Source organism: Macaca mulatta, chromosome 2 (assembly GCF_049350105.2).
Source record: "Macaca mulatta isolate MMU2019108-1 chromosome 2, T2T-MMU8v2.0, whole genome shotgun sequence".
Classification (NCBI taxonomy): Eukaryota; Metazoa; Chordata; class Mammalia; order Primates; family Cercopithecidae; genus Macaca; species Macaca mulatta.
The window spans coordinates 76,650,409-76,675,446 of record NC_133407.1 but is presented as its reverse complement, the minus strand read 5'-3'; the positions used below and the strand labels follow the sequence as shown (position 1 = coordinate 76,675,446).

The 25,038-nt window shown below is 33.0% G+C and overlaps 1 long non-coding RNA gene across 1 annotated transcript in view; it reads right to left on the bottom strand.

The window, feature by feature from the left end:
• The window catches only part of LOC106997013 (uncharacterized), a 221,925-nt gene that overhangs the window by 103,553 nt on the left and 93,334 nt on the right, over nucleotides 1–25,038 (bottom strand). The gene's annotated exons all lie outside the window — the stretch shown is intronic.

Here is a 25,038-nt window from a genome sequence, read left to right as displayed (position 1 = left end):
ATTAAAAATATATTACACACATATAATGGAATATTTTTCAGCCTTAAAAAAGAAGGAAATCCTACCATTTGCGACAGTATAGATGAAACTGGAGAGCATTATGCTACGTGAAAAAGGTCACACATAAGAAGATGAATGCTACATGATCTCACTTACATATGAAATATAAAAAAAGCTAAACACATAAAAGTAGAGAGTAGAATGGTGGTAGCAAGAAGCTAGGAATGGAAAGAAATGGGGAGATATTGGTCAAAGGATACAAAGTTTAAGTTATGCAAGATGAATAAGCTCTAGTGATCTAATGTACACCATGGTGACTATAATAAACAATACTTTATTGTATATTTTAAATGTGCTAATCTTCTTAAGTATCTTACCACACACACAAAATAATGGTAACTGAGAGATGATGGATATATTAACTAGCTTAATTCTTGGAAGAAAGTTACACATATATAAAATATCATGTTGTACATTTTAAATATATATTATTTTTATTTGTCAATTATATTTCAACAAAACCAGGAGTAAAAAAGGATTAGTATTCACACTATACTGCCATTAAATGAATTTGTAAATTTCTAACTATGAAAGTGGAATTGGTGGATAATTCTAAAATGACTATACTTGCCAACAGAGTTTAATATTAATCCTATGTAACTGATCATGTTCATAGTTTCAAATATGTTTATATTAAATGCAATAATAATGTGGTAACACCTGAAACAGGGTCTGTTGCTTTGAAGATGCTCAATATGTTTTTTTCTAAATTTGAAAACAAAACCTAATTATAATGACTAACAGTTTCTATTTTGTTTTGTTTTGTAAATGCTGTGGATAACTTGATGACTAGGTTCAAAATTCTCCATCATTGCCTTCTCATCAAAATCTCATGTCACCGAGCATCCCTTTAATGCAGTCAAGGACTGGTCTTATAATGTATTAGGCTCTCATTACAGAGTTAGATTATAAAAGCAACTATTGATGAATTAGATACTTATTTGATGTGATTTGCCTGTAATGACATTTGACCATTTTCCACTCTGGGTCTCAGTGTTCTCAATTAGAGGGTTTGAACTATATGGACTCAAAATTTTGTTGTCAGCTTTAAATTTCTATGATTTGACACAACTTTTATGCTCAAAATTTTGTTGCCAGCTTTAAATTTCTATGATTTGACACAATTTTTATATTTTTTTATGTTTTCTCCCAAGTTACAAACACCAGGTGACTACTTCCGGTGCCCAATCAGACAATTCGTTTTTTTCATTCTGAACCACACTTCAAAAGGCAGTATGGAAAAGTGGTTAAGGTCATAGTTATTAAAATAATTAATACCTGGATATTCAAACTGACAATACAATTTGTTAACTCTATGATTTTGTGAGTAGTTATTCAGTCTTCTCAAAGTTATTTTTCTCAATTTAAAGGGGTAAAATATTGTCTCCTTCTCACAGGTGTTGAAAAAATCAACCATTATAAAGAATTTATGATGCCTGTATTATAGTAAACACTCACTGATTGACAGATGTTAGTTTAATTATTTTATCTTAAAATTGTCATTGCTGCCTCTCCTGAAACTGACTTCTTCATAATTTTTGTTTATATGAGAATCAAAAACATCTCAGAACAAAATCATGAATATCTCTGTAAAATTTGAATGCCAGCAATTCATTAGTTAGGATCCTGTTTATGCTTGTTAACAATAAAGACTGTTGGATTAAATGGAAGTCTTTCTACTATTAAGAGAAATTACACTTGTATTTTCCAAATATTTGAATTGCATACACCACATTTTTCCCATAGAAAGCAGGTTTTTAAAAAGCATTCATGTTTGTATCTCTTTTAAAGTAATTTTAAGTAAGAAATAAATTTGCTAATAGCCTGATCATGACCTTTTGTTAGCCCTATTCTAATAAAATAGATTTGATTATTTACATTAATAGTAACAAAATTATATTACATGAATTATGAAAAAATTCAAACATAAAAACAATGCAAGCCAGTGGTATTATATTTTTCATCTTAGGTTCATCAATTAATAACTTTTTAAATATAAAATTTATTACAAAAAACTTCCCCCAAGAGTGTAGCACAAAATATTCTTGTAAGTTAGTTAAAAGTTTAAAGATTGCTTTTCTAGCAAAAAAAAATTTTAAAAATCAAAATTATATGATGGAAATTTCTGTTCCAATATCCACAGATTCACTATTAGTTACAGAAATAATACATCAAATTAAAGACTCGTCAACAATAAATCTTAAAAACCTGTAAATTTTGTCTATGACTTTTAAAATTTTTACGTTTTGTGGTTAAATAGTAGATTCATATATTTATGGGGATACATAAGATATTTTGGCACAGGCATAAAAGACATAATTACTACATCATGAAAATTTGGGCATCCATCCCCTCTAGCATTTATCTTTGTGTAACAAGCAACTCATTTATATTATTTTAGTCATATCATCTGTCAATCCCACTGCTTGGTATATATACCCAAAAGAAAGGGAACGAGTATATCAAAGAGATATCTGCACTCCCACGTTTGCTGAAGCACCGTTTACAACAGCCAAGATTTAGAAGCAACTTAAGTGTCCCATTAATCGATGAATGGATAAAGAATATGTTGTACTTATACACAATTGAATACTATAAAAAAGAATGAGATTCTGTCATTTGCAATGACATGGATGGAAGTGGAGGTCATTATGTTAAGTCAAGGAACTCGTAACTTTTAAGCATAAGTCAGCAACTAGCATAACTTTCTTTCTAAAGGCATTTACATTAAAAAAAAGTTTAGATAAAGATTAACCTCAATTTTTTTCTTTGCAAAATATAGCCATTTCTAATAGGGAGACGCATAATAGGAAATTCTCAACTTACCTTTCCCTCACCACTCCAGTTCAGGTTTAGAAATGTCCTTATAAGCAGGTATCTACAATTGATGATTTAGAAGAAATAATCAACTAAGTCCCAAAATTTGGAAGCCTTGAACTACAAGAGATTTTAATGGTCTGGAGAATTTATGGTTTCTTAGGTTAGTAACTTCATGCCAAAACTATTTCAAATATAAAGGGAAACAAATTCCTTTGCTTATTATAATAAACTACCCACACAATTTACACTTATTCATCTCTTTAATTATATACAAAAATATATGTATATGGTATGTGTTTTATATATATGTATATTCTTCCTCTATTTTGTGCCAACTGCTTGAAAATGTATACTACAAATATCTGTTTTAATTTCTTAAAACAGATTTTTATCATCCTTCTTACATTTTCTGTTAATGTAGATTTAAATTATTATTACTAACTCTAATAATATGAATGCATTATATTGATAGTGCTAATAGAATATAGACATGAAAATAGTATTCTCATTATATTCATGAATATAATGTATATCATTTTCTAACATTTGAAGAGTATCATTTAATATCTCCTTTTTTTTCTTTTTTGATATGGAGTCTTACTCTGTCACCAGGCTGGAGTGCAATGGTGCAAACTCAGCTCACTGCAACCTCCACCTCTCCAGTTGAAGTGATTCCCCTGTCTCAGCTTCCTGAGTAGCTAGGACTACAGGTGCGCACCACCACACCCAGCTAATTTTTTGTATTTTGGTAGAGATGGGGTTTACCACGTTGGCCAGGACGGTCTCGATCTCCTGACCTCATGATCCACCTGCCTTGGCCTCCCAAAGTGCTGGGATTACAGGTGTGAGCCACCATGCCCGGCCAATATATACATTTTAATTAAAGAGATTTATGAGTGTATATGGATTATATCAGAACATTTATGTTTTCATTCTATTGTCTAAATTTTGTCTGTGACATTATTTTGGTGGGTTACAATTCTTTGTATAACATATTAATATCTCAATTATAAAACACCTTATGACCCTTTGTGCAACTCAGCCTATTTCTTCACAGAAAAAATATAGAAATAGAGGAAAACTTTATATTTTTGTCAATCCAGAAATGTCAGATGTGAAACTGGATCCCTAACTTTTCCTTGAAGAGGAAATTCTGCTTCTGGGAAGACATGGTTCAGGGATAAATAAGGATATCCCTGTTCTAGAAGGCAGGCTGTTAGCCGTTAGATACAAAGGATCCCACAAGAATGAAGGAGATAATTAAAGGGGGAAAAATTGATCTGTCATCAGGCTAAAGTAATGCTTCAGACCACCTGCTATTTAGATCCCACATTTATGCTCTGAGATTTAGCAGCCCTGAGTAGTATCTCTTTGTAGAGTTTATGTAACTGAGGGAGGAGACTTACTATCAGAAAACAGAAATGTAGGAATGCCTCAGAGCAGAAAAGATTCTGCCTTCAGCACATACACAAAATGGGAAGATAGCATTTAAATTAATACAGTCTTTGCTGTAGCAAGTTTTTCTTTTTCTCCATTCACAGGCTTCTATTTACCTGTATTTCCTCCCTTTGGCAATTTAGAATTTTTGTTCTTTTGTACAGAAATAAAACAATAAAAATAAAAACAAACTAGGATTCATGAAGTATTCATCCCTTGGAAATAAATGAGCATCACCTTATTGTACGCCTCCTAATGAATTCATCAACTTAGCTTACATTTCTACTGAAAATTGCAATACATCAACTTGAAAAATGCCCTTTATTTATGAAGTAAACTGTGTACATTACACACAGATTTAAAAAGGGAAGCAATTCCACAACCTCAAATTCAATGAAATTAGAGATCCCACCATATCTTGGTAGTCTGGAAGCAAATTGCAACCTATTTTGCAGAAGCTTTATGTTGGAATACAATAATAGCAAAGTGCTGGATCTTACCTTCAGGCCAACTTCAACATAGCATTTTAAAAATCATACTAAAAACGACAATAACCTGAATAAATAGAATATGTTTTCTTTGTAACATCTCAAAGTGTTTCTCCTAAATTATCTCATTTATTCTCATGACATATTTCTATAGGGAGAGGAAATTAGTTTTGTATAATTGTAGTCTACAATTGACCAAACAACTTTCAGAAGATCTGTGACATTCTGGCACTGAAAGCGATAGCCAACTGGCTGCATGCTTGGTAGGCCAACAATAGCTGGGCTCTCTAATAGACACCTTTCAGTTTGGAGAAGAGTTGGTTTATAGGGAAAGTAGAGTACGTGATTGCCTAATACAATGTGTTTGAGGAATGCTTAGAATACGTTATATTATATATTACATATAATAATATTTTAACATGCACTCTGGTTTGATATAGGGTGCTTTCATATATCAAGATTAATATATGAACATTTATATAAGTAATATGTAAACATTTATATTATATTATTGGTATTAATATATGAAAGCACTGCCTATCAAAATATAATAAATGGGAAAGAGGTCAAGCAAGATGGCCAAATAGAAGGCTCCACAGATCACCCTCCTGGAAAGGACACAAATTTTACCACTATCTCCACATATCCAAAGCACATTTATAAGAACCAAAAATTAGATGAGCGCACACAGTACCTGATTTTAACTTCATATCGCTGAAAGAGGCACTGAAATTGTGTAGAAAAGGCAGTCCCGAATTGTCAATGGCCTTCCATCTGCCAACCTCCTGCTAATATCCCAGCAGTGACCACATGGTGTGCAGAGAGAATCTGTGAACTTGGCAGAGGGAGGGCGCAGCAATTGTGAGACATTGCATTGAACTCAGTGCTGCCTGGCAGAAAGCAAAATGAGGCTGAACTCAGCTGATGGCACCCAATGGAGTGGGTACTTAAACCATCCCTAGTAAGAGGAGCATCGCCCATCTAAGCAATTGGAAGTTCCAGCAAGCATTGCCACTGAGGGCTGAAGTGCTCTGGCAGCTCTAAATAAATTTGAGAGACAATCTAAGCCACAAGAACTGCAACTTCCAGATGAGTCCTAGTGCTGAACTGGGCTCAGACCCAGTGCACTTGGGGTGCATGCAGTCTACTGAGACACTAGCTGGGGCAACTAAGGGAAGGTTCATGCCACCTCTTCCCCAACCCCAGGTTGAATAGCTTGTGGCTCCAAAAAAGATTCCTTCCTTCCACTTGAGGAGAGGAGAGGGAAGAGTTAACAAGAGTTTCTCTTGCATTTTGGATACCAGCTAAGCCACAACAGCATAGGGCACCAGAGTAATGAGGCCCCTTTCCAGACCTTGGCTCCTGGAAGACATTTCTAGACAACCTTGATGGGAACCAGACACCAGGGAACCAGCTACCTTAAAGGAAAGGGCCAATTCCAAGCAGGACACATCATCAACTGACTAAAGGACCTTTGGGCCCTGAATAGTGAGCAGTAATACCCAGGTAGCAACACCAAAGGTCTTGGGTGAGCCTCTGAGATTTGCTGATTTCAGGTGGGACTCAGCACATTCCCATATGTGGTGGTTAAAGGAAGAGACTCTGCTTGAGAAAAGTTGAAGGAGAAGTAAAGGGGACTTTGTCTTCCATGTTAAGTACCAGCTCAGCCACAAGGGAGTAGAGAACCAAGCGAGCTCCTGAGGTCCCTAATTCTAGGCCTTGCCTCTTGGGTGGCATTTCTAGACCTGCCCTGGGAAAGAAGGGAGTCCACTACTCTGAAGTGTGAGTCCCAGGTCAGGCAGCATTCACTGCAAGCTGACTAAAGAGTCTTTGGGCTCTAAGGAACATTGGTGGAAGCCTTGGAGTACCTCCCATGTCCCTATGCTCATGATGGCCATGGAGTGAAGCTCCTGTTCCTGTTGAAAGGGGAAGAAAAAGTGAGAAGAACCTCAGCTTGTGGTTTGAGTGCCAACTCAGCCATAGTAGAACACCAGGGAGACATCTAAGATGTTTGACTTCAGTTCCTGACCCCCAGGTAGCACCTCCGGACCCATCCAGAACCTGGGTGAACTCACCACCCGAGAGAGAGAAAAAAAAAACAATCCTGGCTGGCTTCACCACCTGATGATTGTAGAGTCTCAGGGATTTGAACAAACACAGGTGGTAGTCAGGTAGTGGTTATAGTGAGCCTTGGGTGAGACCCAGTGCATAAGGCCTTAGCTGACATGATACCAGTTGTGGTGGTCACAGGAATGTTTGTGTCACCCCCCCCACCCCCGCCAGCTTCAGATGGGTCAGAACAGAGGAAGAGACTCTATTCGTTTGGGGGAAAAAAGAGTGGAACTAAGAATCTCTGCCTAGTAATCTATGGAATTCTTCTGGACCTTATGCAAGACCATCAAGTTGGTACCTCTAGGAGTACACAAGAACCATAGTGTTACTGGGCTTGGGGTGCCCCCATAATGCAGATGCAGCTTAGATCTCAACACTCAAGTCTTTTCAAATGAGTTATTGGCCTTAAAGAAGAGGTAAAAAAAGAGATAGGAGTAGAAAGATTACTTCAAGGGAAAATAACAGAGAACTTCCCAAACCTAAAGAAAATATCAATATCCAAGTACAAGAAGGTCATAGAACACAAAGCAGATTTAACCCAAAGAAAATTACATCAAGGCATTTAGTAATCGAACTCCCAAAGGTCAAGGATAAAGAAAGGATTCTAAAAGCAGCATGAGAAAAGAAACAACATGCAATGGAGCTTCAATATAACAGATACCGACTTTTCAGCAGAAACCTTACAGGCTAGGAGCGAGTAGTATGACATATTTAAAGTGCTGAAGGAAAAAATCTTTTATCCTATGTATTAGTCCGTTCTTGTATTGCTGTAAAGAACGACCTGAGACCGAGTAATTTATAATATAAAGAGGTTTAATTGACTCACAGTTCTGCAGGCTGTACAAGAAGCATGGCTGGGGAGGCCTCGGGAAATTTACAATTATGGCAGAAGGTGAAGGGGAAGCAAGCACATCTTACATGGCCAGAGAATGACGAAGAGGGTGAGCGGGGAGATGCTACACACTTTTAAACAACCAAATCTTGTGAGAAGTCACTCATTATTACAAGAACAGCAAGAGAGAAGTCCACCCCATGATACAATCACCTCCTACCAGGCCCCTCCTCCAACACTGGGGATTACAATTCAACATAAGATTTGGGTGGGGGCACACATATCACCCTAGAATACTATATTCAGTGAAAATATCCATCAAACATGATTGTTCCTACAATAAAGACATTTGCAGACAAACAAAACCTGAGGAATTTTATCAACATCAGAGCTGTCCTACAAGAAATGCTAAAGATAGTACTTTAATAAGGAAAATAAATGTTAGTGAGGAATAAATCATGTGAAGGTTCAAAACTCACTGGTAATAGTAAGTACACAGAGAAACACAGTATATTGTAATTTGGTAGCTGTATGTGTAAACTACTCTGAATAAAAAGATCAAAGAATGAACCATTCAAAACTAATAGCTACAACATTTGAAGACATAGTACAATAAGATATAAATAGAAACAACAAAAAGTTAAAAAGCAGGGGAACAGAGTTAAGGTGTAGAGTTTTTATTAATTTTCTTTTTGTTGGTTTATTTATGAAACAATGTTATCACCTTGAAATAATGAGTTATAAGATAGCATTTGCAAGTCTCATGGTAAACTCGAGTCAAAAAACATGCAACCAATACACACAAAAATTAATAAAAAGCAAGAAATTAAATTATACCACCAGAGGAACTCACCATTACTAAAAGGAAGACACAATGGAAAGAGGAGAGGACTACAAAACAACTAGAAAACAACAAGAAAGCAGGAGTAAGTCCTTATTTATCAATAATAACATTGAATGTAAGTGGACTAAACTTTTAATCAAAAGATATAGTGACTGAATGGACAAATAAATAAGACCCAATGATCTGTTCCTTATAAGAAATACATTTCAACTGAAAGGACTCACAGAAACTGAAAATAAAGAGTTGGAAAAAGTTATTCTATGCCAAGGGAAACCAAAAAAGAGCAGGAATAGCTATACTTACATTAGACAGAATAGATTTCAAGACAAAAACTATAAGAAGAGGCAAAGTACATCACTATATAATGATAAAGTTGTCAATTCAGCAAGAGGATATAACAGTTGTAAATATGGGATCAGGTGTGATGGCTCATGCCTTCAATTCTAGCACTTTGGGAGGTCGAGTTGGGCAAATCGCTTGAGCTCAGGAGTTTAAGACCAGCCTAGGAAACATGGTAAAACCACATCTCTATAAAATATACAACAATTAGCTGGGTGTGGTGATACATGCCTCTGGTCTCAGATATTTGGGGCAGAAGGATCGCTTGAGCCCAGGTGGTACAGGTTGTAGTGAGTGGTGATTGTGCCACAGCACTCCAGCCTGGGTGTCAGAGTAAGACACTGTCTCAATAAATAAATACATAAATAAATAAATAAACAAACAATTGTAAATATATATGCTTCCAACATTGGAGCACTCAGATATATAAATCATATATTATTACAGCTAAAGAGATACCTCAGTACAAAAATAACTGGCGACTTCAACACTCCACTTTCAGCATTGGACAAATCTCAACAAACACTGTACTTAATCTGCACTATAGACCAAATGGACCTAAAATTTATTTACAAAACATTTAACTCAATAGCTACAGAATAAAAATTCTTTTCCCCAGCACATGGATCATTCTCGAGGATAGACCATATGACCACATGTTAGGTCACAAAACTAGTCTTAAAACATTCAAAAAATTGAAATAATATAGAGCATCTTCTCTGACCACAATGGAGTAAAACTAGAAATCAATTAAAAGAGGAATTTTGGGAACTATACAATCACATGGAAATTAATATGCTCCTAAATGACCAGTGGGTCAATGAAGAAACTAAGAGGAAAATGGAAAAATTTCTTAAAACCAATCATAATGGAAAAAAAACAAAAACAAAAAACATACCAAAACCTATGGGATACAGTGAAAGCAGTACTAACAGGGAAGTTTATAGCTATAAGTGCTCATATCAAGAAAGAAGAAAAACTTCAAATAAACCATCTGATGATACATCTTAAAGAACAAGAAAAACAAAAGCAAACCCAACACAAAAGTAGTAGAAAAAAATGGAATAATAAAGATCAGAGCAGAAATAAACAAATAAATCTGAAATGAAGAAAACAATACAAAACAAAATTTTGGTTTTTCTAAAAGATAAACAAAATCTACAAACCTTAAGGCAAACTACAAACAAAGGAAAGAAGGTCCAAATAAATAAAATCAGAGATGCAAAAAGGAGACATTACAACAATACCACAGAAATTCATGTGATCATTAGTGGATACTATGAGCAACTGTATGCCAATAAATTGGAAAATCGAGAATAAATGGATATATTCCTAGATGTATCCAATCTATGAAGATTGGACCCTGAAACATTTAAAGAACAACTAATACAATCATACTCAAATTATTCTGAAAAACAGGAGGAGATAATACTTTATTCTGTGATGGCTGGTATTACTGTGATACTGAAACCAGACACACATGCACACCACACACATCTAAAACAGAGAGCTATAGGCCAATATAACTGATGAGTATTGATGCAAAACTCTCTACAAAATTCAAGAAGATCAAGTTCAACAATACATTAAATGATCATTCATCATGACCAAGCGGGATTTATTTGAGGCATTCAAGGATGGTTGAACATATGCAAATCAATTAATGTGATACACCATATCAACAGAATGAAGAACAAAAATCATATGAAAATTTCAATTGATGCTGAAAATGCATTTGATAAAATTCAACATCCTTTCATGATAAAAACCCTCAAAACATGAATATAGAAGGAACATATCTCAACATAATAAAAGCCATACAAGACAGACTCATGGCTATTATCATACTGAATGGAGAAAAACTTAAAGCCTTTTCTCTAAGATGGTGAACGCTATGAGGATACCTGCTTTCACCACTTTTATTCAGAATAGTACTGGAAGTGCTAGCTAGAGCAATCAGACGCAAAACAGATATAAAGGTCAAAATTGGAAAGAAAGGAGTCATATTATCTTTGTTTGCAGATGATATGATCTTATATTTGGAAAAGCCTAAAGACTCCATCAAAAAACTATTAGAACTGATTAAAAAATTAAAATCCATAGCATATCTTTATGCCAACAGCAAGCAATCTGAAAAAGAAATTAAGAACATAATTTCACTTACAATGGCTGCAAATAAAATAAAATGCCTAGGAATTAAACAAAGAGGTGAAAGATCTCTACCATGAAAACTATAAAAAATGATGTAAAAAATTAAAGACACAAAAAATTGAAAGATATTTTATGTTCATGGTTTCAAAGAATCAATATTGGTAAACTGTTTCTACTACCCAAAGCAATCTACTGATTTAATGCAATCCCTATAAAAATACTGATGCCATTTTTAACAGAAATAGGGAAAAAAGAAAACTATCATAAAATGTATATGGAACCATAAATACCCAGAAAAGTCAAAGCTATTAAAAGCAAAAAGAACAAAACTGGAGAAATCACATCACCTGACTTCCAATTATAGTACTGAATGATAGTAACCAAAACAGCGTGGTGCTGGCATAGAAACTGATGCATGGTTAGTAGAACAGAATAGAGAACACAGAGATATATCTATACATCTACAGGATACTCATTTTTTATCGAAGTCCCAAGAACAAACATTGGGGAAATGACTGTCTCTTCAATAAATGGTGCTGGGAAAACTTGATATCTATATGCAAAATAATGAAACTCGACCCTTATCTCGCATCATATACAAAAGCCAAATAGAAATGGAATAAATACTGCAATCTAAGATCTCAAAATATGAAACTACTAAAAGAAAACCTTGAGGAAATTTTTCAGCACATTGGACTTGGTAAAGATGTTTTGAGGAACACCCTACAAGCACAGGCAATCAAAGAAAACATGGAAAAATGGGATCACATCAAGTTATAAACTTCTGCACCGCAAAAGAAACAATCAACAAAGTGAAGAGGCACCCACAGAATGGGAGAAAATATTTCCAAACCACCCATCAGACAAGAGATTAATTAACAGAATACATAAGTAGCTCGAACAACACTATAGGAAAAAAAAATCAATAATCTAATTTAAAAATGGGCAAAAGACCTGACTAGATATTTCTCAAAAGAAGACATACAAATGGCCAATAGGTATATGAAAATATGCTTTATATTACTAAACATCATAGAAATGCAAATCAAAACTACAATGATATATCATCTCACCCCAGTTAAAATGGCTTTTATCCAAAGGTGAGGCAATAACAAATGCTGGAGAGGATGTGGAAAAAAGGGAACCCATGTACATTGTTGGTAGGAATGTAAATTAGTTAGCCATTATGAAGAACAGTTTGGAGGTTCCTCAAAAAACTGAAAATAGAGCTACCAAACAATGCAGCAATCCCACTTCTAGGTATATATGCAAAAAAAAGGAAATCAGTATATCAAAGAGATATCTGCACTTACTTGTTTGTTGCTGCACTATTCACAGCGGTTAAGATTTGGAAGCAACCTAAGTGTCCATCAACAGATAAATGGATAAAGAAATGTGGTACATATACACAATGGTATATTATTAAGCCATAAAAGGAATGAGATCCTGTCATTTGCAACAACATAGACGGAACTGAAGGTCATTATATTAAGTGAAATAAGCCAAGCACAGAAAGACAGACTTGGCATGTTCTCACTTATTTGTGGATGCTAAAAATTAAAATAATTGAACTCATGGAGATAGAGAGTAGAAGGATGGTTACCAGAGGCTGCAAAGTGTAGTGGGGGTTTTGGGGAAATTGAGGATAGTTAATAGTTACAAAAGGTATTTAGAAAGAATGAACAAGACTAAGTATTTGCCAGCACAACAGAGTGACTACAGTCAAAAATAATTTAATTGTACATTTAAAAATAACTAAGAGAGTAATTGGATTGTTTGTAACACTAAGGATAAATGCTTGAGATAATGGATATCCCATTTATTCTGATGTGATTATTACACATTCCATATTCATATCAAAATAGCTCATGCAACCCATAAATGTATATATCTACTATGCACTCACAACAATTTTTAAAGTGCAATATATGGCAAAATTCTAATTATTAATAGCATTAAACTAATATTATCAATGCTAATCCATGAACACACCCACTATCAAAGCACAATATGTTCTAATATATAAAATTTCACTGTTGGGATTTATGCAACAAAGTCTTACATACACTGTGTTACATTTAGTATTTCAGATATCACAGGTACTGCCTTACAAGTTATATGTTCATTTATAAATAATTATAAAGATCTCAGCATGATAACTTTATCAATAATTTTATTAATTATTAGTTTTCAATAGAAGAGAAAGACACCAATGTTTTGGATAGGGCAGAAAAAATTAAGATTTTCCTAAGATTTTCATAATTAAGCTGCCATTTATTCTAATATTGTAATAGGTCTGAACAAAGAGAACAAAAGACATTTAGGCAAAGGTGGGTCTTTGGAATTCAAGAGAAGTGGCAAGAAGGCATAGCAGAGAGTACAGTAAGGAAGGAACTTTTATCAAAAGAAAAGTTAATGAAAACATACTATAATAATTTTCAGTATTTTTGCATATCTTTAGAGCTATAAATGAGACTTCTGTAACTCTGAGTTTTGTAGGTTGTTCAGGCCTTATGCTTTGGTACTTAACTTATATCTAGAATTGCTCTCTGGTGAGCATGTGGAACCAAACACATGAGTAAATTCAAGAATATCTAAGCAATTTTGACTTACATTCCGGTCCAAAACAATGTCCATGTATTTTGGAAGTTTGCCAGAACAGAGTGACATCTCCGGACAATGTAGACTGTGGTAGCTATGTGGTAGCCACCATTCAAGAGAAATTAGTTATGTAAACCAAGTTCACTATCATTAGGGATATCACAACTACTACAAGATTATTTTATGTATAGCAGAAAAGATATTCAAATAGTCTTTGCTTTATTTAAACTCTATGGACTAAATAAGTGAAGGGCCAAAATACCCAAAACCACATCCATCTTTCCACTTAGTACAAGAAAAAAATGTCATATTGCCATGAAAATTTACAAATGAAGACACTTATCTAGGAAAAATAAAAAACTTATCTCCTGTCCACCAGAAGCTAGTTAATTTTTTATCTCACTCAATACAATCTGATTTTTTCTGTTTGTTTTCTATGACTATTGCACGATAGAACATTTCTTCACATGCCGTCGTCTTCCTCACACTAAATTCTCCTTAATATGTTTTCTCTTTCTCCACTCTTCATATATATATACACACACACACACACACACACACACACATATATATATATATAGCCAAAGGAAACAAGCATAAATTAAGCCAGAAATCTCTTTAGGACTGCTCTCCAGAGACAAACTTTTTTTCTGCCTAAAGTCTTTAGTAAAATGATATACTTTAATTTTCAATATAGTCTTACTTCCAATCTCATAGTTATGTCCTACATTTTTATTTATCCCTGGGCTTGCATTCTGGCCCATCTCCTTGTTAGTAATCTCACTGAGAGAAAAGTATTTAGATACCTGAATATAATTTAACACACATAATGGAATAGGGATAAAAACCCAAAACCTGCTTCTTACAATAAATTATAAAAATAAGAATAAATTATTAAAAATGAAAATACCTAAATTAGTGCCTAACAAAGGAGGTGCTAAGTGAATGGTGGCTTTCTCTGTTTTAGTTCAAGGGGAAAATAGCATGTGCTTTGAAAAATCAAGGTAATAAGACAGACAGTGTTTTAAGTTTAAAATGAGAATAATAATATTTAAATACCTGCTCTATCATTTAATAGCTATTGACCTCAAACAAGTCATTTAAAATCCCTGGATCTCGGTATTTTTCCATGTAAAACAAGGATAATACCTTTTTGTTTTCATTATGATATTGTTGTAAGAAAAAATTAAATGAGAGTATTTTAAAATATACAGCTTTATTATTGTTGCCTTATCATCTATTAATTAATCTACTAGGCATTTCTGAGGCTACAAACAGATAAAATAATAGAGCATTGGTCTCTGTTTTCAAGGCTCTTAAAAGAAAGCATCAAAAAAAGATTTATTTGTGAGAAAAATGAGATAATCCAATGAGGTTAAACTGAGACTGTTAAAAAAATGTATAAACTCTTGATCTCAGAGTAACAGTCAGCTAGGGTCATCTTTTCTGGCATATAAAATCTATTATAAAAGTGTATTAATAGCACAAAATCATAAACTCTCTGTAGCCTTTGAAAACGACTTTCTCAAAAAAGAAATGCTCTGCTTATATACATCTGTACTTCTTGTGGAAAGGCTGTTTTTCCCTCAGTTACATAAAAATCTAGAAGTTATCTTTTTCGCTTTGATATCTGCCTGTCAGTTTCTGGGACTCACTGTGCTGGAACACTATCTCAGACCATCAACAAATACTACATTTCCAGATCTTTAGCATTTATTGTTCCTGACATCTCTTGAGGCCACTGCCTGTACCTGCTTTCAGCCTCTGTGAATTAAACTGCCCAAACTTTCATTAGGAGTCAAACCAGAGGAAGTGGCATTCTGTAGATATCATGAGGTCCCCATCTATCTAAACATCTGTGCTGAATTTTTTTTTTGCCACAGGGTCTTGCATTGATCATTAGCTGGGATAAATCCCAAAATACTGTGTTTTCTAATGAGAACCAGAACATGGCTTTGAACCCAGAGTAGATGAGATAACAGAAATGTTGCATAATTACAATATATCTGCAGAATAAATTCATCTATGTTCATTTTTGGAAAGAAGACTATTCTTGTTTCTTTTATCATTTTCTTGTGCAGTGTGCAGCTTTATGAATGATAAAGCCAAAGATCATTTATTTCTATAATATAAATACATCATCTTATTTCAACAAAGATATCTTCTGGCTTACATATATACCATTGAAATTATATTATAATATATACATAAATCATGATTTGTTATATTATTACATACTTGCATTAGGTTTATTGGCAAATTTCCTTTAAGTATTTTTGTAATATATTTATCTATTCAAATTACATGGTAGGATTCTTAGAATCATACACTTAGAAATCATGTGGACCATTCCCTATTATTTTACAGAAGAAAGTGAAGCTTATAATGGAGTGAATTACCCAAGATTACTCTTCTAGTTAGTAAAAACTTATTTTCTCATATTCAGTCAATAGATTTTTACTGCAAAATGCTGCCTGTCTCAGGAGAGGGATCATTTTTTAATTATTTCTTGAGGTTATTTTTTCTGTTCCCTATATTCTTCACCCTCTATCATGTCAGTAAGAAAAATAAGCATATTTTTGTTGTATATAGTCAAGATGTGGTTAAAAGAATGGTTTAAATACTGGAAGGAAATTAAAAATGTGAGGTTAATAGGCAAAAATTCACATATAATTTTAATAAAAATCTGTTGAAGACAGACATGAGAAACTACATTTTGTATCAATGTTTATTCATAAATAGTAATCTATTTGCAACCTTCAATAACAATGTTTACTAAGCAAGTACCCTTATAAATGCTTTGATAATTTCACCTAGTATCAAGATAATTCTATTGCTTAGGTTTTATTTTTATCATTCTTTTAAAATTTTTATTTTTAACTATTGTGGTACATAATAGTTGTATATACTTATGGGGTACATGTGATGTTTTGATACAGAGATACAATGTATTATGATCAAATCAGGGTAATTGGGGTATCTGTCATCTCAATCATTTGTCATTTCTTTGTGTTAGGAACATTCCAATCCCACTCTTTTAGTTATTTTAAGATGTACAAAAAAATATTGTTAACTATAGTCACCCTATTGTGCTACTGAATATGAAATCTTAATCATTCTATCTTACTGTATTTTTAAGCCCGTTAACCATCCCCACTTTATCCTTCTCTCCCCACTACTCTTCCTGGTATGTGGTAAACATCACTGCATTCTATAGCTCTATGAGCTCAATATTTTTTTTTTTTTTTTTTTTTTTTTTTTTTTTTAGCTCTCACATATAAGTGAGAACATCCAGTATTTGTCTTTCTGTGGCTGGCTTATTATACTTAACATAATGACCTCCAGTTTCATCCATGTTGTTGCAAATGACAGGTTCTGAGTCATTTTATGGCTGAATGATATTCCATTATATTTATGTACCATATTTTCTTTGTTCATTCATCTGTTGATGGACACAGGTTGCTTCCATATATTGGCTTTATGAATAGTGCTGGAATAAACATGGGAGCTCAGATATCTCTTGGATATACCGTTTCCTTTCTTTTGAAATTATACCCAGCACTGGGATTACTGGATCATATGTAGTTTTATCTTTAGTTTTTGAAGAATCTCCTTACTGTTCCCCATAGTGGCTGTAGTAATTTACGTTCTCACCAATAGTGTATGAAGGTTTCCCTTTCTGCACACCCTCACCAGCATTCAATATTGCCATCTTTTGGTTAAAAGCCTAGCAGGGGTAAGATGGTATCTCATTATAGGTTTGATTTGCATTCATCTGATAATTAGTAGTGTTGAACATTTTTTCATATACCCTTTGGCCATTTGTATGTCTTCTTTTCAGAAATGTCTATTCAGATCTTTTTCCCATTTTTAAAATTTATTTTTTATTTTTAATTGTGGTAGGTGCGTAGTAGTTATATATATGGGGCACAGGAGATGTTTTGATACAGTCTTGCAATATGAAATAAGCACATCATGGAGAATGGGGTATCTATCTCCTCAAGCCTTTATCCTTTGAGTTATGAACAATCAAATTATACTCTAAGTTATTTAAAAATGTACAATTAAGTTATTGTACACTGTTGATGGGAATGTAAATTAGTAAAATCACTATAGAGAACAGTTTGGAGGTTCTTTGAAAAATTAAAAATTGAGCTACTATATGATGCAGCAATTCCACTGCTGGGTAGATGCCGAAAACAAACAAACAAAAAAAAGGAAATATGTATATCCAAAAGTTGTCTGCACTCCTATGTTTGTCGCAATACTGTTTATGATAGATGAGATTTGGAAGCAATCTAAGTGTCCATCAACAGATGAATGAATGAATAAATTGTGGTAAATTATTTTTTAGTTTTAATTTTTATAGATTTAGGGATACAAATGTAACATTGTTAAATGGATATATTGATTAGCGGCTTTTAGTTTACCCATCACCTCAATAGTGTTCATTATACCCAATAGCTAATTTTTCATCCTTCATCTCCCCTTCCATTATCCTGTGTTTTGGAGTTTCCAATGTCTATTATTCCATTCTGTAAGTCTATAAGTACCCATTGTTAAGTTTTCACTTATAAGTGAGGACATGTTGTATTTGACTTTCTGTTTCTGCATGATTTCATTTAGGATAATGGCCTCCAGTTCCACCAATGTCAGTGCAAAAGACATAATTTAAATTTTTATAACTGAGTAGTATTCTGTGGTATCTAAGTGTGTGTGTGTATATATATATATGTATATATATATATGTGTGTGCAATTATTGCCATTACTTTTAATGGCAAAAGCTGCAATTTATTGCTATTATGCTCCAACTACGTTTGTACCAGCCTATACTAACTTACATTACAATCAGCAGTTTCTGAGGGTTCCCCTTTCTCCATATCTTTGTCAGGGTTTGTTTTTACCTTTCTTTTGAATAAAAGCATTTTAACTGGGGTAAGATAATATCTCACTGTAGTTTTGATTTGCATTTCTCTTCTTATTAGTGATATTGAACATTTTTTCATGTCCCTGTTGGCCATATATGTGTCTTCTTTGTTATTTGATTTTTTTATGTAATGAAAGATAGGGGCCCAGTTTCATTCCTCCACATACAGATATACAGTTTCTTCAGCAGTATTTATTTAAAAAAACAACAAAAAAACTGTCCTTTCCCTGATGTACATTTTTGGCACCTTTGTCAAAAATGAATTCCCTGTAAATGTAAGGATTTGTTTCTAGGTTCTCTTCTCTGTTCCACTAGTTTATGTGCCTTTTTCTACATCAGTACATGCTGTTTTTGTTACTATAGTTTAATAGTATAGTTTGAAGTCAGGTAATGTGATTCCTCCAGCTTTCTTCTTATAGCCCAAGATGGCTTTGACTATATTCTGGGTCTTTTGGGGTTCTGTATACATTTTAAAATTATTTTTATATTTATATGAAGAATTGACATTGAGATTTTAAGCGGTATTGCTTTGAATTTGTAGATTGCTTTATTTAACATGCACAGTTTAACAATATTGATTCATCTAGGCCTATCTTTTCATTTTTTGTGTGTCTTCTTCCATTTCTTGCATCAATGTTTCCATTTTTATTATAGGGATCTTTAACTTCTTTGGTTAATTTTTAGGTTTTTTATTTTATTTTTAGCTGTTGTAAATGAACTTACTTGCTGGGTTTCTTTTTCAGATTGTTTGCTGTTGCCATACAGAAATGGTACTGATTTTTGTATGCTGATCTTGTTTACTGCATACAATTTTACCAAATTTATCAGTTCTAATGGTTTTTTTGGTAGAATCTAGCTTTTTCCAAATAAAAGATTATATTGTCTACAAAGATAATTTTATTTCTTCCTTTTTAATTTGGGTTTCTTTTATTTCTTTCTCTTGTCTGATTACGATGGCTATGACTTCCAGAACTATGTTATTGATAAATAAAAGTGGCGAAAGTGTGATATCCTCATCTTTTTCCATATCTTACAGGATCTTCAGATTATTCCCCTGTTTATTATGACACTAGCTGTGGGTTTGTCATACATAGTTTTTATTGTGCTGAGATGTGTTTTTTCTATATCCAGTTTTTTTGAGATTTTTTTTATCATGAAGGGTTGTTGAATTTTTAGTATGCTTTTTGGCAGAAATTGAAATGATCACATTGTTTTTGTCTTTCATTCTGTTGATGTAACATATCACATTTACTGATTGTGTATGTTGAACCATCCTTGCATCCTTGGGATGAATACTACTTGGTCATGATGAAGGACCTATTTGATGTGTTGCTGAATTCAAACTGTTAGTGTTTCATTGAGAATTTTAGCATCAATATTCATCAGATATATTAATCTTTAGTTTTCTACTGTGTTGTGTCTTTTCTGGTTTTAGTATCAGGGTAATATTAGTCTCACAGAATACATTTGTAAGTATTGCCTCCTCCTCAATGTTTTTGAATAGTCTGTGTAGGATTAGTGTTAGTTCTTCTTTAAATATTTGGCAGAATTCAGCGGTGAAGCCATCAAGTCCTGGGTTTTTCTTAGAGGGGAGACTTTTTAATTATTATTATTGCTTCAATCTCATTACCTGTTTTTGTTCTGTTTCAATTTTGAATTTCTCTGTGGTTTAATCTTGGTAGGTTGTATGTGTTTAGTAACTTATTTCTTTTATTGAGGCTTTCCAGTTTATTAACATATAGTTACTCATAGTAGTCTCTAATGATCCCTTGAATTTCTGTGTTATCAAATGAAATGTCCCTTTACTCACCACAGATTTGAGTTATTTGGATCTTTTTTTTTTTTTTCTTAGTCTGGTAAAAGTTTCTCAATAATTTTGTTTATCTTTCCAAAAAAACGACTTTTCATTTCATTGACTTTTTTGTATTTTTAGTCTTCATTTTGTTTATTTCTGCTCTGATCTTTATTATTTCTTTTCTTCTCAACTAATTTTGGATTTAGGTTCTCTTTCTTTCTGAGTTCTTTAAGATGCATCATTAGGTTATCTGAAGCTTTTATTAATTTTACTTTTCTGATGTATAATAGATGTTTATCACTATGAACTTCCCTGTTAGTACTGCTTCTGCATTTCCATTTTCATTTGATTTAAAAGTTTTTTGAATTTTCTTCTTAATTTTTCATTGACCTTATTGTTGTTCAGGACCATATTGTTTAATTTCCATGTGTTTTGTACTTTCCAAAGTACCTCTTGCTATTAATTTCTAGTTTTATTCTGTTGTGGTCAAAAATATATTTGATATAATTTTCTTTAATTTTAATTTTTGAGACTTGTTCTGTGGCATAACATATAGTCTATCCTTGAAAATGTTCCCTGTGCTGAGGAGAAAAATTTATATTCTACAACTGTTATTTCTTTTTGCAGAAGAGGAAAATGAGTTGCTATATAACTTCACAATTAAAATGTATATGGCATTTTAATAGTATAAATATTTATTTTAATGAATTTTACATGTTTAAAATATTTAAGATATGTAGCACATGTATATCATATGTCCTGTAATTGCACGTTTGTCTTAATATGACTCTGTATTCATGTGATCCCTATTTTTCTATATTCTAAGATCTTTGATGGAAATACGGAGGTATCTCAGAGGGTACCTAAGTAAAAGTTAGTCACATAATTAGCCTGCAATAAATATTAAAACAAAGAATAAATAATTAAATAACAAGGATTGGCTATAAATGGGGTAAAGAACAGTATTGCAATGGCTGATCAGTTTTCCTCCTTATAGAACTATTGTTCTCCCTAAAAACTTCCAGCTCCAATTTTTTTTATTTTTATTTTTTTTATTTACCTGTAACTCATCTTTAGTAAGCTTGGAAACAATCAATTTACAGAATTTTCATTTCAACTCCCCCACAAAAGATGAATTATTTTTGTGTTTCTCTTACTGCTTGTATTTTACCTCATTAAGAAATTGAAGACAGTCTGATTAGCTTTTATCTAAATTTACTATCACCTAACTACCTCAGAGACCAATGGTTTAAATGAGATTGGAAAATTTTCTGATAATGAAATTATCAGAAAATATTTCCAATAAATTACCATATCTCATTTACCTTTACAATTCCATAATCTGTCACAAACTTGGCTTACTTATCTACAAAAGCAGACTGATAATCTGTCATCCATATTTAGGAAAGACTATTTTCTTTAACTTTCTCACTGAAGTAATTACTTAGAAAATAATATTCTCCATCTGATCTTATGAAGGCACAGACATGAGAGTTTAGCTGAGGCAGAACCTAAGGACTTGAAAGCGTGTCTCTCTCATAACAGAAGGAACATACAGTATTGATGGTACCTCCAAAATCTTAAGATATATACATTAGGGAAAAAGCATGGAATGAGAAGCATTATTCATTTCTTATCTCAAAATGAAGAATATTATCTTGCTTATATTGTTAGTCTTTTACCTCCATAGAAAGCATCTGCTTTAACTTGCATTAGCACAGCAGGATGTAAGCAGACCTGGTAAGTTCTAGAGACTTGAATTCAAATTATTTCTTTATCTGGGGTACAAAATTAATTTTTCAGATCTCTAACGTGGGCACACTTAAAACATTTCAATACTATATTCTGTTAATAGAGTTGTCAACATTTGAAGAAAAATTGAGAACTCAAGAAATTATCATCGTTTTCTAGAGTTAATTAAATACAGTTTCTACTAACATTCATTTCCAGTTCTCACCAACCCTGAGTCTATGATTAGCAGAGATATGTCATAGCAGAATTGTATTCCTAACTCATACAGTGAAGGAACCACCAGTCTCCACTACAATACTATATTGTTTCTGTTTTCAGGTAAGACCATCTTAACTTCCATTTCTTTAGCAATGGATTTACTTTCTGCTTTGCTGACACTGCTGGATAAGAAAAAGCCACAGATATTAATAGCAGTGCAAACAATTGTCTGTATAATTTGGTTATTAAAATTGCTATGTTAAAGTAAAGATACTATAAAATAAATATTCTCTTTTACAAAACAAAATTCTTTTTACAAAAATACAAAATCACTGTGTTTTAATCCTCTTAAAACATCTTTCTTTAATAACGGTGCTTATGTTAAATTCACTGAAATTAAGCACATTTCATTAAAATTATATTGAGGCATTCTTGAAAGACACAGCACCACAGGCAATCCTAGGATGCCCTAGTGTCAGATTCTGTGAGTCAGTCTGCCACATATTTAACACTATAGAAATACGAGGTTGGTAAATGGAACTTTCATGAGTCAATAGCATAACCTTCCAATTATGTTCAAAAATACACGGAAATACATACGTAAAAGCAAAATTCTTCAAATCGCATTAATTTTAAAGTTTTTTTTTAAGTGTGCAGAAACAATTTCATTTTTACAAAGTGATTCAAAGGTACAGAAGACTGTAATATAAGCCAGCTGCCCTACCCTTGCTTCCATCTGTCAACTCTTTTCATAACTCAAAGTTCTGATGTAAACTGAAAGCAAGCATCAGACACAAATAAATGAACCGTTTTTCCTGTGTATTTTCTGTCATATCACACTGCGGTGTTTTGACTGCCACACAGATTGATGTAGCAGGTAAAATAATAAGGTACTGAGAGAGAGCACTACAAGAGAACTGAACACAATTGAAGCATACATGGTAGCAACACTTGTCTCTAGCAGAACTACTCCAATGTTGTATTTTCTGTTTGCATAATACAAATATAATGGTTCTTGTAACTTTTTGTTTTCTTTTTGGAGTGCTATAATACTTCATGTTATGTTGCTTCTCTCCATGTTCTATCGTACATTCCATATAGATAGTAGTACTTATATTTAGTGTAGACTTTTATAAAGTCTTCTTTATGTATTCCTCATTACAGTTTTCCTAAGTCTGTGGAGGCTACATCTAATAAATATCCAAAACTATCCCTAATTGTGAATTTTTAAAACTTGTGGGATTCTAAAACAATCCCAACTGTAAAAATATGTGCTATTAACTATGATTGTTGTACAATAAATTTGAAATATGGATTCTGATATATCCAAATAAACATATGTACAACTTCATCAATACCATATTAGAGGATACATTCTAGAATTTCATTAATTGAATAGAATCACCTAGAGAAACTTAAGATTTTTCTAGTCCTCAGTTAAGAAATGAACTAATACTTATATGATATTTATCTATCAACCAAAATTAAAATTCCCTAGAATAAAAAAATCATGTGAGAATGCATATATTTATTCTGAAACATACATATGTGAAAGCAGAATTTAATCAATACTCTGGAGTATTGAGTTTAGTTCTCAAATTTAAATTGGTGAACTATGAGCTTTGCAGATATTTCCTAGGGAACAATTTCCAATTACCTTGGGTTACAATGGATATGTGAATGGATACCTGGTGATTTTCTAGATTTCTTTGTTGTTTAGTTTTGAAATCACCCAGGGAATTGCTTAAGCCAACAATATAACCTTCAAGGGAAAAAATAGGTAGTATATGTCCAGTGTGCGTAGATTGAGGCAAGTTTCAAAAGAAGATGATGATGATGCTTTAATTTAAATATGGTGCTGAAGTATTATACGCAAACTTACATCTATAATGCCATCCAAGTAAACAATAATAGATAAGTTAATGTTTAAAAATGAATAACTGCAGGGGATATCCATACATCTATCTATCTACTCTAGCAGATCAGATATCAGCTTGTGCAGGGAATGGCTTTCTTCTACCTATTCTAAAAATTGCATATTCAAAAATATTATTAGTATATATATTTCTGATTTCAGGCCCTGTTTTTATTAATCTTTACAATCTACCTGGGAAACCAATTAATCCACATTCACTTTGGATGAATGAACTTAGATTTTTTTTTTTTTTTTTTTTTTTTTTCTGAGATAGAGTTTCACTCTATTGCTCAGGCTGGAGTACAGTGGTGTGATCTCGGCTCACTGCAACCTCTGTCTCCTGGCTTCAAGCAATTCTCCTGCCTCATCCTCCTGAGTAGCTGGGACTACAATCCCGTGCCTACATGCTTGGCTAATTTTTGTATTTTTAGTAGAGATGGGGTCTCACCATGTTGACCAGGCTTGTCTGAAACCACTGACCTCAAGTAATCCACCCACCTCTGCCTCCCAAAGTACTGGGATTACAGGCATGAGACACCACGCTCAGTCCACTAACTTAGATTTTACTTTTTTTAAATATGGTATATAATAGTTGTAAAAAATGTATGAAATAATGTGGTATTTTGATAAAAGCATACCATATGTAATGATCAAATCTTGGTAATTGTGATATCCTACATTCCAAGCATTTATTACTGCTTTGTGTTAAAGACATTTCAACTATATTCTTTTTGTTATTTTGAAATACACAATAAATCATTGTTG